Here is a 16775-nt window from a genome sequence, read left to right on the forward strand (position 1 = left end):
GTACACTATGGACCATAGTTAGTAGTAATAGTCTGATCATGTTCCTTCATAATCTGTAACAAATGTTCCACAACAATGTAAGTTGTTGGATGAGAGGTGTTGTATGGGAATTCTACACATTATGGATGATTGTTTTGTAAGTTCACAACTTCATATATATATGTATATATATACACATATATTTACATATACTTATGTGTGTGTATATACACACACACACACCAGGAGGGAAAGCAGCCAGACAAAAAAAATTATTCCATGCTGTATGTTCCCATTTATATAAAAGCCTAGAAAATGCAATTAAAATAAAGTGAAAGACAGCACATCATCAGCTGCTTATGGGGAAAAAGTGGGAAGGAGAGATTGGAAAGGAACAGAGGAAACTTTGAACATGAAGGGTATGTTTATTTTCTTGAATGTGATTTCACAGATATATACACATGCCAAAATTGACCAGAATGTACAGCTTGTTGTGAAGTTCACTGTATGTTATTTAAACTTCAATAAAGCTTTAAAAATTGTAAAAAAAGAAAAGAAAAGAAAAGAAAGAAAGGATTATAGGCAGCAAAACGGCTGCATAAGATGGTAAGCCACAAAGTAGTAAGAACTTGGTGCTATTTTTTGAGTAATATAATCAAGGATTTAAATGTCATTTTGGAAACTGTCTAGAGAATGTATTGGAATGAAATGGTTAGGACAGAAACAAGAAGACCTATTAAGAGACATTTGGATGATTCTTTTGCCCTGCCTTACATCTCTTATGCCCCCTTTTATTTTAGGCTCCATTAAACAGCTTCATTTGTCCAGGTGCAAACTTAGAGCACCTCACCTCAGCTCTACCACCTCTCTCACTTTCTGCTGTGCACCTTCTCTGTAGTCAGAGCTTGGAAGCCTGCGGTGCACAGCATGGCTTTCAACAGATCATTACATACTTGGGTCTTCCAAGAAATCAGTGGAGCACAGAGGAAATCCAGTGACAAGAATGAGTATTTACAAAGAAGAATATAATATTAGCCTTATCCAGTACCCCTGGTGCTGAGAAAGGGTTAGTATTTTCAGTTTGCTGGGCATTAAAATTGCCACCAGTCAGATTACTTTTTAAAATGTTAGAGTGATGGTGTGCTAATGGTCCCAGTACATTATACAAGTCACCTTTCATGTAAAACATGAAAAGTAATAAGTTGGAGGAAATCTCATTTGCCAAATCCCTTAGGGAGATCCTCTAAGTGCCTAAAATGTACTTTGTTAAGTCACTTAGGGTAACTGATGGCAGACCAGAGATGCAGCAATGCTGAGAGGATCTCAAAGGACATGCTCAAGGCCTAAACTGGGTTGCTGAAATACCCTCTACAGAGAGTGGGTTTGTTGCATACATAAAGCAATAGAAGTCTCTCTGTTGAACTGAGTCCTCTGGTGAGTTGGGAAGTAAATCTGTAGGCAGAGGGGCAGAGGGGAGCAATGCAGCTGAACAGTTCTGCTTAAAACAGTAGACAGGTTCTATAGTCATGGCAGATGGAGTTCAGTGCCATCTCAGCTGGCCCTACTTTGGAGTTTGTGTTTCTGTGTGATGGAACTGGACTTAGATGTGATCTTTGTCCACAAGTCTCTCCTTTTACTTTTACTGTAACTGTAGTTGGTGCTGGGATTTAATGTATACCCAGGGGACCTGAATCTCGGGACTAACCATGTGATAGCCAGGCCCTGCGCCTCAACAGACTTGCAACCTCCACACTCTGGTTTATTGGACTTACCCCACTCAGCTAACATGGAGATGAAGAAGGTCAATCACCACACCAGGGAGCCAAGACTGCAACTGAAAGCAGAAGAATTACATCCAGCATCCATGTGGAATCTAACTCCCGTCTTGATATAGATGTGGAGTGGACACAACCATTCTAAGGTCCACAGGATGGAGGAATAGAGTATGGATTAGAGTGGACTTACTGGTATTCTATTCATGAACTATTGTGATTAGTAATTGAAGAAAATGTGGCATTGGTGTGGAGAAAGTGGCCATGCTGGCTGATGGGGGTAGGGAGTAGGAGGAAGAGATGAGATGTGGGGGCATTTTCGGGACTTGGAGTTGTCCTGGGTGGTGCCGCAGGGACAGTTACCACACATTGTGTGTCCTCCCATGGCCCACTGGGTAGACTGTGGGAGAGTGTGGACTATGGTGTGGACCACTAACCATGAGGTGCAGTGGTGCGCAGAGATGTATTCACCAAATGCAATGAATGTCTCATGATGATGGAGAAGATTGTTGTTATGGGGGGAGGATTGGGGTGAGGGGGGTGGGGAGTATATAGGGACCTCATATTTTTTGAATGTAATATTAAAAAAATAAATAAAGACAAAAAATATGAAAAAAAAATGTAGAGAAATTGAGGAAGTGGCCAGAGAGAAATGGAAGAAATGACAAAGGAGGCTTCCTCTTGGATAGGAGAAGAAGAACCACAGATGAATTAATAAACAAACTGAACAAAAAAAATACCTGCTGACAATGTGGTCCAAAAGGAATTTTGAAGAACAGAACTATATATTGAATTTTCAGATATTTAAGAATAAAAACCTACCTGTTCTTGTTTTCTCTCTTTGAAAGCTTCAGTAAAATTTACAGTACTTACTAATTTATTTTGCATGAATGAGTTTGTTTGGATGAAGATTTTAAAAGGTTTGAGTTCTGTGTATCCAGGTGTCATGAGGTCAGATAGTGTCTGTGTACAGTCTTTGATTCCCTATGCATTTAATCTGTTTCTGTATATTCTACACTTTCATTTTCATGTGCAAATACTACTCTGTTCGCAGCATTATGTCTTTATAATATGTTTTAATGTCTGATAATAAAATACTCTTGCTATTTTTCTTTTTCAAAATAATTTTGTTTCCCTGATTTTATTGTATTAGACCTATAACTGTTTCTGTACTTTTAATAAGAAAAGTAATATATGCAATGAAAATTGTATTGACTTTGTAAGCAGTATGTAGTTGTTGTAGAATTTGAGAGAGGTTCAATTATTTGCGTATAGAGACGCCAGGACTCAGGAATGATTTTGAGAAGGAAAAATGGTTTATTGAAGGCTGGCCAGACTCGGGAGCTTTCTGTTTCAATCCCGAGCCGGGAACAAGATTTTTGAGTCCCTTTTATACAGAGAGGAAAGGCCAAATGGTCCTTTTGTTTCAGGTCTCAATAGGCTTGAATTAGCATATATATCTTCCACATCTTAGGTAAGCTTTTAGCATGGACCTCAGGCATTCTAGATAAGCTTTTAGCATATTTGGTTTGCATTTCCCCTGAATACTTAAAGTTTATAGACCTTGCATTGTTAAACTGTTTCCTGGGACTGGAGTCCTTGCCATGGTCACCAAGGGCAGGACTGCAGCCTTTTATCATCCCACACCCACAAGTCACAGATAGTTTAGGTTATCTCTGAAGAGACAAAAAGCCTCCCACCCATAGCCCACATCATAGTAATTTAATGTTATAGAACAAATTTCCCCAAAAGTTAGTGGCTTAAAATAACAGCAATCTCTTATTGTCTGTCATAGCTTCTGTGGATCAAGGAATTCAGACAATGCATGGTGGGAGGGGCTTGTCTTGGCACCACTTATCTAAGGCTTCTTCACCTGGAAGACTCTAAGACCAGGGCCTTCAATTACCTTTCATTATTCACATGCCTGATGGTTGGCACTAGCTATTATCTGGCAGCTTCTCAGGTGAGTGACGAACATCTGAGAGACCAGGTGGAAACCACTTTACCTTTTATGACCCACTCTGGAAGTCCTGCAATGTTACTTCTACTATATTATGTTGGCATTGGCAGCTACCAGGTTCTGCCTAAATTCAAGAGAAGGGAACATAAACTCCATTTTTTGATAGCAGCTTGCCAATGTCACACTGTAAAAAGAGAATGTGAGATGGTGCATTAGTTTTTTATTCCTCCTGTGGTAGACTAAATAATGATCCCCAAAGATGTTCATATCCTAATCTCCAGAATCCATGAATGTGTTACTTTATATGGCAAAAGGAACTTTGCAGATGTGATTAAGTAAGGGATTTTGAGATGGGAGGTTATCCTGGATTATTTTGTGGGTGCAATGCAATCACAAGGGTCCTTATAGGAGGGAGGTTGATGTGGTAAGGGAAGCAGAATCAGTGAAGGTGATGTGACAGCACTAAGCAGCTGGTTTTTAGCATGGAGGAAGAGACCACAGTCCAAAGAAAGAAGGAGGCCTCCAGAAGTTGACAAAGGCAAGTACAGGGATTCTCATCTAGAACATTAGAAGGGAAACCTGGACCGTGGCCCAAGGAGACTGATTTAGGGCTTTTGACCTCTAGAACTGTAAACAAGATATCCTTCTTGTAAAATTACAGCAGCAATAGGAACCTAATACAGTGCTGTAATAAGTTCCACAAAGTTAGTGGCTTAAAACAGCACAAATCTATCATACAGCTCAGGAATTCAAAAGTGTGATGACATTCATCTCATTGAGCTAAAACCAAGGTGTCAGACAGACTGTTGTTCTTTTCTGGAGGTTCATTTCTGCCGGCTACTTCTTGCCTTGCCCAACTTCTGGAGGCTGTCTGCATTCCTTGATTCATGTCCTCCTTTCTATGTTTGAAAAAATCAGCAACATCACATCTCTCTGACCCTTCTTCCATCACCAGTTTCTCTGATCACAGCCAGGAAATGTTTTCTGCTTTAAGGATTCATGTGAATAAGTTTGGTCCACCTGGATAATTCAGGATAATTTGCCATTTCAAGGTCCTTAAACTTAATCACATCTGCAATGTCCCTAAGTACCACATAAGGTAACATATATATTCACAGGTTCTGGAGATTAAGGCATGGGAATCTTTAGGGAGTTATGATTCTGCCTACTACAAATTTTATATAGACACAAATATAGGGGAGGACATCTTTGGAAAATATAAACTACCACATGCTTCATAAGATAATAAAATAAAATGGGTACTTCTCCACCCCATTTCTATCTTTAATCTTATAAATCAGTGCTGTGCAATTTCAAGTTTTCTAGTGATGACATTTTAAAAAGCAAAGTAAACAGGTAAAATTAATTTTAATAATATATTTTTATTGAGCCCAATATATCCAAAATGTTATCATTTCAACACGAGAACAATTAAAATTTACTGGGATCTATTGCTTTTTTTTAAACTAGCTTTAAAATCCATTGAGTATTTTATTCTTAGAGTACATTTCAACTTGAACTGGCCATGTGTGATTAGTGGTGTCTACTGGAAGGTACAAATACAGACCATATGTTTGCAGCTATTCTGGTGGCAACCTCTGAAAATGCATAAAATAGACTAATATCACATGTGCCTTCAAATACCAAAGCTCCTCCCTTCCAAAGAGATTTTTCTATTATGACGATTATTTCTCCAGATTCTGTCTTAGGGGCACACTCTCCTATTCAAACAGGAGTTGGGGTAAGAGTGCAGGAGAAGGGATAGTAAGCTATTCTAGGCAAACTTTCAACAAAGTGTCCTTAATAATTTCCTTTATTTTGGCCACTTTTCCACTCCTGTTCCTCTGTAGTATCAAATGATATTGGGAATAACGAGTTGGAATAGAGGTTGGTCGGTTAGCTCTGAAAAAGAAAATTGCCTTCTTCCTCTGGTGCTGACATTATATCAACTACTGAAAGACAGACCCCGAATAGTTTGGTAAATGGGCAAAGTTTACATTCAGCATCCCTTGCCTCCTTTTTCAGCATTCTTTATCATGCCAGAAGCCCTTGAGAAACTTCATCACAACTGATCTTATCCCAGGAAAAAGTGATTTCTGATTGGTCAGATATTTTTTCACATTTATAGCACAGAACATGCTCTTACCCTCCATTCAAGTCTTTCTAATTACATCTACTTAGAAAACTCTCAAGCATTCTTTTTGACCTGAAACAAGATATCCTTCTTGTAAAATCTTCTCCAACAACACTAGTCTCCCTCTTTTACCATTCCAAATTCCTTTGTATATCTAATACTTTTCACTCTGATGTTTTATTCATCTGTCTGTCTTCCCAATACATTGACACATTCTGCGAGGAAAAGACAGTGTTATTCATCTCTCCATTGCCTGTGCTTATCACAAGGCTTTTTCTCATAATGGATGCCAGGTCATGGGGGTTGCTTTGGTTCATTGAATGGAGGGTAGCTAATTGGCCCATATGGGGGAATGAATGCTTGACCTTGGCTTTATCTACTCCATGAGCTTGGAAACAAGAGATTTGCCTGCTTTTGCTTTCCTGGGTCAAGGGAGCCACATGCAGTTCAAAGTACTAGGGGTTGAATACAGGGATAGTTGACAATACACCTCTTTAGTTGGATAAAGGGTCCCTATTCATATTCGTTGAGAAGGGAATCAATGAAGTTCTTGGCCCCTTTGCCTTTGACAATAGGCTTTCTGAGTAGCAGAAAGAGAGCCTCTAAGAAGGTGATTAATGTGAACTCCTGCTGAGGACTTCAAATTGATCTTGGCAAAGAAAATGTCATTTCTTTGCCTGTCTCTTGGGCTTCAGAGAGAAAATATGGAAAGGAGAGTTTCACACAGACTTGAGAGGATACAAGGTATTTGCAAAGGAGACACAGGATCCAGGAAGGCCATCCTGGTATAAAAACAAGCTGATTCAACAACTTAATAATAAAAGTTCATTAACATATTATGTTGCCTCCACTTAAGTTGCCTTGCAGCTTGTTACCTTCTTTGACAAGGTCAACACCTGATCCTCCATGGGATACTCTGATGTCACAAGCCTTTGATCTCAGAACCACAGTGACATTCTTTTTTTTTTTTCCTTGTATTTATAGAGTGCATACATTTGCTTGACACTATCTTCAGTTCTGGCAGAAATAGAAATAAATAAGACATGGTCCCAATCCTGAAGAAACTCATATTCTAGCGGAGAAAACACTAGATATGAAAGCAAGTAATTATATTCTACTGTAAAAAATATAGTAATAGAGCTATCCATGAAACATATTGGTGGTAAGGAAAAGAATTCACTTTGTTCATTCACTCATCATATATATGCTAGGCTCTGGAGTTGCAGCAGTGAAAAGGACAGTCACAGTTGCTTTCAAAGAGCCTTGAGTCCAGGATTGTCCTTAAAGGTCAAAGGGCAGAGTGGCATGAAAATGAGCTTGCAGAGCTGAGCAGGTGCCACATCATGAAGATATGCACAGGCTATGCTAAGCAGTTACTTTTTTTGTAGAAGAGGGGTTGTAGGACAAGTAATATGATATGCCTTTTACTTTTGAAAGATCATTCTTGCTGCCACATGGAAAATGGATTTGGGTAGGAGAAGGGTAGAAGGAAAGTCAAGATTGGAAGAAGGGATGGATGTGACTCAAGCAGTTGAGCTCCTGCTTCCCACATGGGAGGTCCCAGGTTTGGTTCTCAGTGTCACCTGAAAAAACAAAAACAAAACAAAACAATGAACTGGGAGATCAGTTGGAAAGTTGTTGCATGTGGGAAATTATGGTGGCCTCGAATAGAAAGTGACAGTAAATTTGGAGAAAAGAAAGTGGGAGAAAAGACATTCACCCCAGACATAAGACAAAGCAGGCACTAGCAGGAATATTCCAGATAGAAGGAAAACTATTCTAACTAAGATGATGAAAAAGTAGGGGTAATGGGTATCACTGATGGTGGCACAGTATCAAATAATTAACACTATTTGAATCATACCTTGAAAATGGTGGTTAAAATGGGAAATTCTGTGCTGTATGTTACTACAATAAAAAGTTTTAAAAAGTGGAGGCATGAAATAGTTGAATTTTATCTCCTATAAAGATGCCAAGACAGGCATAATCATAACAGAAATATCAAAACCACCACACTATCAATATCACCACCACCATTATCACAGTTACTATCATCATCATCATCATCAGTACTATCTTCTGAGTATCATCATAATGAGCAAGACTTTGTAATCCATAACAGTGTTGGTTTACAATGGATTTTCATCAGTATTAACTCATTTGAATTTCTTAAGTGGGTTCATCATTTCTGAGATAATCATTCTTCAACTCTCCTTATTTCATCTAGGAAATATCTTTGGCTTTTTTTTCCCTCTGTATTTATTGAATATTTAATGTATCTTGATATATTGAAGGTATCTCCACAGAATATTTTCATGTTTATGTTTAGGCTCATTTTTAGATATTTAAATATATTTCCTGAATATATTTAAAGAGAATATATTTAATTTTCTCATTAAATTTTCTAAAAACTAAGGCTAACACATAGAAATCTCAGTTTTTATAGTCATTTTATAAACAGCCATTTCACTGAACTTTAACAAACCAATTTTATTGATACAAATTTAAAAAGCATACAATTCATCCAAAGTATACAATGTATAATCACATAGCTGTGCTTTCAGCACTACAATCATTATTAGAGCATTTTCATTATTTCAATAATAATAAAAATAATATACAAAAAAAACCCAGACAAACAAGAAAATTCCTCACCTTTCAATTTCTCCCTTCCTGTACATAACTGCTATTTCTGGCTATTCTTGTACAATAACTTATTTGTTTATTCAGCAGTTTTATTGAGATATATTCACATACTATATATTCTATCCAAAGTGTGTAATCAGTGGCTTTTAGTATAATCACAAGATTGGGCATTCATCATCTCAAAAATTTTGGAACAATTTCATTACTCCAAACAGAAAGACTCACACCCCTTAGCATTCCTTTCTCAGTCCTACATAACCACTAATCTAAGTGCATTTTTATAAATTTATTTATATTTACATTTTATAAAAATAGATTAATGGGACCTCCTCAAAATTTAACACATTTGCACCTCAAAGGACTTTGCCAAAATGGTGAAAAGGCAGCTGAGGAAGGAAAATATTTGACAATCACATATCTGATAAGGGTTTAATATCAATGATATATAAGATCATACAACTCAACAACAAAAAGACAAAGTATCTATTTTAAAAAATGGACAAAAGACTAGAAAAGACAACTGTCCAAAGAAGAAATACAAATGACAAAGAAACACATGAAAAAATGTTCAACATCACTAGCAATTAGGGAAATGCAAATCAAAACTACAATGAGATATTATTTCATACCTTTTAGACTGGCTGCTAATAAAAAGTTGGAAAACTAAATGTTGAAGAGGATGTGGAGGGATAGGAATGCTTATATTCACTGTTGGTGGGAATGTAGAATGGTACAGCCACTGCGGAAGACTGTTTGGCAGTTCCTAAGGAAGTTGAATATAGACTTGCCATGGGACCCAGAAATACATTTGCTAGGTATATAGCCAGAAGAACCAAGAGCAGAGACAGGAATAGATATCTGCATACCAATGTTTATAGCAGCGTCATTTATGATAGCCAAAAGTTCAAAACAACCCAGGTGTCCATCAACTGATGAACGGATAAACAAATTACATGACAACATGAATGTCCTGGAGGACATTATGTTGTGTGAAGCAAGCCAGACACAAAAGGACAAATACTGTATGATTGCCCTGTTATGAACTAAATATATTATGTGAAATATAAATATATTATGTGAAATATAAATAGGGGTAGAATTGCATATATAAGACTTTTTCTCTGAAGCTGAAGAAATGTAGGTTAATACTACAAAATGTTAATATCAGACCAAAAAAGCACATTATTCTAAGTGAAGGAGTCCAGAGTACTACATATTGTGTGATTCCATTTATATAAAATGTAAATATAAATCAATTTATAAAGATGAAATTAGTTTAGTGGTTATGGAGGGCTGAGGAAGGAATAACTTTTTAAATCAACCCTACACTGTCCATGCTCCAGTATCGTTTTCTCCACTCTCTATTCAACCTTCATCTCAGTCAATGACCCTACTTTTTACCTCAAATGAAAGGCAAAATCTTCACAATATCCTGCACATTCACTACTCTGCTGCTTAAAATCTTTGTTCAGCTCACTCTTATGTTTTAAACTTACCTTTGAATCCAACCATATCCTTTTTCAGTATTACCCGTGTGGATAAGGAACTAGTTACCTGATTTAGTTCCTTGGCTTGAATCTTTCACTAACAGTTCAAAAGGAGAGAGCACTGCTTTTGGTAGGCTTTAAATTCTGAGTCTGGTGTCTTGATAACATCTGCCTTAACAATATTTAAGGTCACAGCTATTTTATTTGTTCTCTATAGTGTAGAATTTGATAGCTTGATTTCTGATTTTGCAAGCTCCAAAGTTTAATTCTGGTTTGTTCCCTTAGGTGATGCCTTGGTTTGTCACAAAATGGAGAGGTTGTTGCCTTATTGTCATGAATGTGTCCTTGTTAGGTCCTTCTGCATCTCTGCATCCACAAAATGATGCTAACCCCAGCCACCTAACATTTGTCTGTTAAATCATAGCAATGCGATTTCAACTGATAACAAAAAGAGCTGCTCTGTTTTTTAAAATGCCAGGGAAAATAGTCTTGAACTCCACTAATATTTCTCAAAGCACAAATTAAGAAAAGCTGTATACGGAGGCTCACTTAAAAGATATCATCCACGGTGGTGAGGGTGGCACAACATTGTAAACGTGATCAACCCCACTAAATTGTGTGCTTGAGAGTAGTTGAGATGGCAAAGTTTATATTGTATATCTGTTTCCACAATTGAAAAAAAAACAAGCAACTAAAGAGACAGTGACAATTAAATGTCATACATGATACTGGACTGGATCTAAGAATGGAGGAGAAAATGTCCCAAATAGTATTATTGGAATATATGAAAAATTTGAATGCAGACTGTTAGCTTTATAGCAATATTAAAGTTCTTAAACTTGATACTTAAGATGGTTACATAAGTGGATATCCTTGTTCTTAGAAAGGGTACATGGAAGAATTATGTGTTCAAAGAGCACGTTGTTATACCGCCTGTCCTCAAATGTTTACAAAATAGAGATAGACAGATAGATTATAGATAAATAATGATACAAATGTGGCAAGATGTTAAAATTGGTTGATCTGTGGATCAGAGGAATTGGACTTCTCTGAAAGGTTTTGTATTATTTTTGCAACTGTCTTGTAAATTTGAAATTATTTCAAAATGAAAAAAATTAAGAAAAAACACAGGAAAATAAATAGGAAATATGAATATATAGAGAGACAAGTTCAATTCACCAGATTGTTGAGAACCTAAATGATGTTTTACAGGTTCCTGCAAAAGTGCTTTTTCCTAAATTATGTTTTGGTGGTATATTCACTGACGATAATTATTAAAAAGAAACATACAAAAAAGGTGTTGTTAAATTCATTGTTTTTGGCATCACAGACGTCCCTTTATGAGGATCTTAAAGAGATATATCTGTCTGATATTTATACCAAAATTTTGTGTACTCTTGAAAAGCTGACTTGTTTTTATTTTATGGGCATTTTTGAGCAGTGGCAAAGAGTTAAAATTTCCTTAGGAAGCTTAAAATCAAATATTTGTACTACCATTTTGTAGAATGTAGGTCATGATAGTCTGCACTTTCAGCCTTTTGGTGAGTTCAACTGCCTGCCCCCTGTCTTGTTTCTCTATTAACTCTCACTCTACCAATACTACTTTGTGAAGTTGTATTTAATTTGGAAACCATCAGGAATCCTTTCTGGACAAGGTAGAGATATAAACAAATAAAATATATTCTTAGTTTCTAGTGCCATTGGAAATTTGCATCTCTTTAATGCTTTTAAATACCTTAAAAAAAAGTGAGCAAAACAATCAGAACCATTTTGGTTTTGACCAGAACTCTGAACTCATTTTAGAATATGTTGTAAATGAAGAAAAGTATATCTAACTTTGAGATGAAAAAGACAAAACAAGTTCCTGAAGATCTTCCTCTGGAGAATTTTTTTCATGCTTTGTAAATGACTGAAGATGTTCTCATACTAAAGGGCAAGGTTTAGATAATACTGAGTATGTTTTAGCCAAAAAGATATCATGAATCAAAGAATGACTTTGGCTGGTGAGCCAGACTCAGCTAGAGGGAAATGCAATTCTGAATTATTAAATCAGTCTCCCAAAGCAAGATACGGTAGTTGAAACAAACACAACTGGACTGTTTTTCCTCTGTTTATGACTCAGAAGGTAATAAGCATCCCCATATCTGAAGTAACAGTCTTAGAGGTAGGGAGCCAAAAGGAAGGTGATTTTTGTATAATGGAATAAAAAGGGCAGAGCAGAACCAGGGATGCCCTCACTGGCAATCTGTTCATTCTGTTAAGATGATAATTTGAGATGCAATAGTATTCCTTTGATTTACACCCTGCCCCAGCCATGATCCAGGAGGAATCTTTAACATCTTGTCTACTTTCAACAAAAATTCCATTTGACTTGCTTTTTGTTCTTTGAAAATTCCAAGCCCATCTGTGCTGAGGGCCTTTGTACTTGTTCTTCCCACAGTCTCAAACCCTCTTCCTCCAGATCTCAGTGAAGAATAATTTCATAAGAGAGACTGTTCTCAACACCTCCCCTAAAGTAAGTCCCCCCCCAACTCCTGCTCTACCATAACTCCTTGTTTATTTCTTTCTTTGCCTAACTAGAAATCTGCAATTAATAAATTTTACTCAGTTATTTTCTTGGTTATTGATATTCTTTTCCTATAGAATGTATGCCCCAGGAGAACAGGGTCATTTTACATTTTGTTTATCACAGACTCTCCAGCTCTTACCATCAAATCTAGCATAATGGAATCTAAATACATATTAAGAATAAGGAAAAATAAGATATTAACATTCACTGAGTCCTTTCACACTTGCATGATTCTATGTGTTTTTCACATATTAAATAATTTAATCCTCAACATCATTCAAGAAGTTATTGCAATTATTATCCCAATATTATCCGTGAGATAGCAGGTGCAGGGAAGTTAAATAACTTACCCAAAGTCACACTACCACTGAGTGGCAGACCTGGGATTCTAACTCAGCAGTTTGGTTCCAGAGCTCAAGTTCTTATCCACTCTCCACAATCATCTTCATATTTGTAATGAATGAATGAATGATTATTCCAAGATGAATGGGTATCTTCAGACTCAGATTGTCTTTTCTGAATTCCCAGCCACATTTACTTTGGTGGGAAATATTCATTAAAAGGAACTGACCTGGGAGGGCTCTGACTGTATGCTCCCAAGGTTTTGAGGTCCTTTATTTTTCTAAGACTACACACTCACTGTGAGCATGCTGACTCATTAGGGGCAAACCAACACCTTATGATGGGATAGGTTACAGTTCCTTCAAAGATGTTGAAATGTTAATGACTGGGCTGTTGTTCTCTGGGGCTTGACTATTTATAAAGTAGTATTGAATTTCTTACATCCTCAATTCAGAACTGCCCTGAGAGATTTTCCATCCTTGTCCATTGCCTTCTGATGGTGTGTGAGAGCAGGGAGTCAGAAACTGCCCCCAGGCTTTCTTTTTCTCCCTTTGCCTTCTATATATTTTCTGAACACAACAGTACCCCAAGACCATATGAGTTTTCATGTCCATGTGTGGGAAGGTTGCCTTTCTCCCCTTATTACAATTCTTCCCTAAAAGACTTGCAGAATTCAGGTCTGAACACTAGCAATTGGGCCTGATAGAATTATCTTCCTACACTATCAGGTCCTGGCAAATTTATTCCATTCGTGTCCTCAATATTGATTATGGGTCTGCCCTGTGCATAATAATAATAATACTTACAACCTACATTTATACAGTCCATATAATCCCTTGAGTTTGGAAGGAAGCTTGAAGGTCATCGGCTTTAACATAGCCCACCCTGCCCATCCCTGGCACTGATTTTATCTTATGGAAACCTCACAACTATGTAAAGTAAGCTGGGATATTAGCCCTCTTTTACAAATGGTGACAGGCAGTAGGAATGTCTTACCCAAGGTCACGTGGGTATAAATGACATTTCTCACTCAAACCAGTGTTTTTGTAAAGTGACATCATGTGACAGACAGGACAATCTTCTGGCACTACCTGGCAGGTAGTAGTTAGCTTTCCCTAGTAATAAATATTCTAAAAAATCAACAGATTAAAACAGCAGTCTTTTATTATTCTCAATAACCAAAAGGTGAAAGCAACCCAAGTGTCCATCAAAAGATGACTGTATAATCAAAATGTGATAAATATACATAATGGAATATTATTTAGCTGTATAAACAGAATGAAGCTATAGTACATGCTCCAGCATAGATGAACCTAGAAGATATCATATTGAGTGAAATAAGCCAAACACAAAAAAGACAAATATAGTATGATCTTTGCCAATATGAAATACTTAGAATAAGCAAATAGCATAGATACAGGTAGTAAATTAGAGGTTACCAAGGGTCAGGGATAAGAGGAATGGGGAGTTATTGCTTAATGGGCAGAGTTTCTGTTTGAGGTAATGAAAAGTTGAGGTAATAGAGGTTAGTAATGGCAGCACAATATTGTAAAAGTAATTAATATCACTGAATTGTATACTTAAAAGTGGTTAAAATGGGAAATTTAAAATTTTTATATACATTACAGTATAATGAGTTTAAAAAAAAGTAAAAAAAAACAAAACCCAGCAGTCTCATTTATCTCAAAATACTATGACTTGACAAATTCACTAAGCTAGTGGGGTGGCTCTTCTGGTCTCAGCTGGGCTCACTTTGGCATCTGTGATCAGCTGTGGGTCAGCTAGGGGCTGGGTGGTCTAGATGGACTCAGCCAGGATGATCCATTTCTCATGGATTCTCACCCTCCACCAGATTAGCTCAGATTTTTAAATGGTAGCTGGCAGAGTCCCAGGATGGCAAGTAAAGCTGTAAGACCTCTTGCGACCTAGGCTCAGAACTGACACACACTGTCCCTTCCACCACATTCTGTTGACCAAAGAAAGTTGCAAGGCCAGTCCAGATTCAAGGGAGGAGGGAAGCAGCTCCACCTCCTGATGGGAGCAGCTGCAAAGCCCTCCCATTTGAAGTGTGTGAAAAAGTGAGGGGAAATTTTTGTGACATTTTTATTTTTTCATCAACCACAGTGTGTTAGGAAAATTTTTTGATTTATAAAAGACATAATCCTTATACTCAGGCCATTTATAATTTGATTATTAGATACCTCTTTAAGTTCAAATATATAAAAGTAACTCACATATAATGATGTTTTACTCTTTTTAAAATACTCTCATATCTTTTTTCTTTAATCCAAGAGCAATCCTTAAATAAGGCAGAATTATTGCTGTGTCTAGCTGCACCTGAGAAAGTTAAGATTCAGAGAACATCAGTGACAGCCCAAGACTGCACAGTAAGTGGTTGTGCTGGTTATTGCACCACTATCTAGAGAGTTTCACATGCTTTTGCTACAGCCAATCACCTCATATTACATAGGGGAGTTTTGTATCTTATGAGGGAAAAGGAGATGGAAGTTCCTTTATACTCAACATGGCTGTAAAGTTCTGACAGTGAATTGTCTAGTCACAGTAGAAGCTGAGGTGTGATTCCTGATTCTCCACTCATTCAGGGACTTCAGAGTGGCCAAGTCACTTTCAGTTCCTGTTCTAAGTATTCCCTAGAAGTTTCTCCATGATTTCAAATAATCACCATTTATTAAGATTTGTGAAATGTTTTAGGGTTGGCAAATCAGCATGCACAGAGGTTATTCCATTTAACCTTCACAATACATCTGTCATTATGGATTATTTATACACAGTTCACAAATTTGTAAGTTGGGACACATGTGGTTGTAAGTGACAGAAATCTAATGCAAAGTGCTTTAAGCAAAAGAACAACAACAACAAAAGTACTTGGAGCATGCACAGATTGTCTGGCCTCAGTTGTGCAAGGTGCTGTAAAAATTCTGCTACCCTTTCATCTCAAATCTTCTTTCCTCTGCTTTGCCTGTATTCATGGGCAGTGTCTTCCCTCATGGTAAAGATGGCCACTGCAAGCTCCTGGATTTTAATCCAGCAGTTTAGGGAAAACAGCAGGAAAAAAACACCTTATTCCTGGTAGTTCAAATAAGCATCTTCACTGGCCCGAGTCATGCATCTTTTTCTGAACTAATTCCTATGGTAAAAGAGATCCAGAGTTCTCATTGTACACAGATGAGGCATATGATTGTCTAAGGAGCAGAGAATGGGGTCAGTCCATGCAAGGACCCAAGGTTCCCCCTAAGTCTTTAGCATATAGCTGACTGCATGACTGAAAAGTAAGTTAAACCTTAACAACCCTCCCCAGAGTGGGGAGAATACAAAGGTGTTATCAGAAACCATCATCTTTCCAAAGCAGTAAACATTCTTGGTAAACAGCCTTCCTACAAGCACAGTGAAAACATCACCACCCCACAAGTGTACACTTCATGTCACCCATAGGGTATGTTCTCATACCCTATGCAATGTCTTTGTTCAGAAACCCCTTATATATCACCCATCATTTTCTCATCTCTTTGTGGAGCACTATCTTCATTCATTCTTTGACCAGCTACCATCAAAAATTCTCACCTGTCCATAAATCCTAATAAAGCCTATGCCCAACTAAATGCCGGGTATGGTCTTTGGTCTCATGGCCTCACCAGCTTATGACCTTCAGGAGTTGGATTGTAACAGTCCATCAGAAGCAAATGATGTATGGTAACACAATGTAAAACTAGGGTGCAGTTACCAGAAAAAGGAGACTAGGATGCTGGGCAGAAAAAACAACAACAGATATCCACAACAATAAAAAATGAAAGAAATGTTCTTATTAATGAAGTGATTTTTAAGATGACCCAGGTACTGAATGCATGTTCTAGAATTCCAACCTGTG

Source organism: Dasypus novemcinctus, chromosome 23 (assembly GCF_030445035.2).
Source record: "Dasypus novemcinctus isolate mDasNov1 chromosome 23, mDasNov1.1.hap2, whole genome shotgun sequence".
In the NCBI taxonomy this organism is placed as follows: Eukaryota; Metazoa; Chordata; class Mammalia; order Cingulata; family Dasypodidae; genus Dasypus; species Dasypus novemcinctus.